This window comes from Anneissia japonica, unplaced genomic scaffold (genome assembly GCF_011630105.1).
Source record: "Anneissia japonica isolate Jap-2015-1 unplaced genomic scaffold, ASM1163010v1 scaffold122839_len1652_cov98, whole genome shotgun sequence".
NCBI lineage: Eukaryota > Metazoa > Echinodermata > Crinoidea > Comatulida > Comatulidae > Anneissia > Anneissia japonica.
This window is the reverse complement of record NW_022707502.1, coordinates 1-1,652: the sequence shown is the minus strand read 5'-3', so window position 1 is coordinate 1,652 and position 1,652 is coordinate 1. Positions and strand designations below refer to the sequence as shown.

At 37.3% G+C, this 1,652-nt stretch overlaps 1 non-coding gene across 1 annotated transcript; it reads right to left on the bottom strand.

The window, feature by feature from the left end:
- Positions 1-83: 83 nt before the first annotated feature.
- On the bottom strand, positions 84-156 carry Trnat-ugu. Its single transcript has one exon. It is a non-coding gene; the product is annotated as a tRNA-Thr (tRNA).
- Between the last annotated feature and the right edge of the window lie 1,496 nt (positions 157-1,652).

The window sequence follows — 1,652 nt, the reverse complement described above, 5'->3', positions numbered from 1 at the left end:
AATAAGGACATGATGGAACATTGTAGGCTACCCTGTAGCTTTTCAACGAATAAAGTCCTATGAAATATCATTGTGTAATAAAATGCCTCCGACGGGATTCGAACCTGCGACCTCTCGCTGACAAGGCGAGCGTCATAACCACTAGACCACGAAGGCTTCGTGGTTGAACAGGTCTAAATACCCGTCGGGAACATTGTATTACACAATGCTATGCCTCAAGAGGGCGTTCACCCAGATAAATCTGGAAATACGGCTAGAAATACTGTCGTATATTATATATGATATTGAAGGAAGTTTGCTGTTAACACTGTTGAATAAATATAATATAAATCATCAAAGGTACATATACAGTGTTTAATAAGGACATGATGGAACATCGTAGGCTACCCTGTAGCTTTTCAACGAATAAAGTCCTATGAAAAATCATTGTGTAATAAAATGCCTCAGACGGGATTCGAACCTGCAACCTCTCGCTGACAAGGCGAGTGTCATAACCACTAGACCACGAAGGCTTCATGGTTGAACAAGTCCAAATACCTGTCGGGAACATTGTATTACACAATACTATGCCTCAAGAGGGCGTTCGGCCAGATAAATCTGGAAATATGGCTAGAAATACTGTCGTATATTATATATGATATTGAAGGAAGTTAGCCGTTAACACTGTTGAATAAATATAATATAAATCATCATGATGGAACATCGTAGGCTACACTGTAGCCTACGATGACGCTTTTTCATAGGACTTTATTCGTTGAAAAGCTACAGGGTAGCCTACGATGTTCCATCATGTCCTTATTAAACACTGTATATGTACCTTTGATGATTTTATATTATATTTATTCAAAAGTGTTAACGGCTAACTTCCTTCAGTATCATATATAACATACAAAAGTATTTCTAGCCGTATTTCCAGATTTATCTGGCCGAACGCCCTCTTGAGGGCGGCATTTCTAACATAACTATAATTCATTCCTAACCCAACCTAACGATAGGCCATACCAAATGTCATGTTAATCTAATATCACCAGTGATATATTATTGCTTATGCTCTAGCTAGAATCATGAGAAAACACAAACATTACAAGATCTTACACTTAACCTCTATTTCACACTGAACCCTCCAAAAAAAAAAACATATATCAACTTCTCTCCTCTACTATCTATGGCTATGCTTTACAACTAGACCATAATACGCAGCACTAAAAGATGCCTAGCAATTCCCCCATTGTTGATTCATTAGAAAATCTAAACAAAATCGAGTCTGGGCCTAGAAAAAACATGTGTATTCCTGGACCATCACCTTCCTCCCCTACCCATGATTCATCTTAGTCCTAGACTGCAAAATTATACCGCCAGTCTACTGTAAACCACTCACTATTGATTTCAGAGTTATCAGGAAAACATTATTTTTATACTCAAATTCTAGCCCGGGTACAAAATCATCAGTAGTTATTTTATACATTTCCGATGTAAAAAGTGGGGATGGGTGGGGTGCCTACATTTAGCTTAATAAAGGGGATGTACTCTAAACTTATTAAGAATGTGAACTCTAACTACATACATCTAACTATATATATATATATATATATGCTTTGCTGCAATACAGACAAGACAGAAGTGCTGTATATAAAGCCTAAACGCCGTCTAAA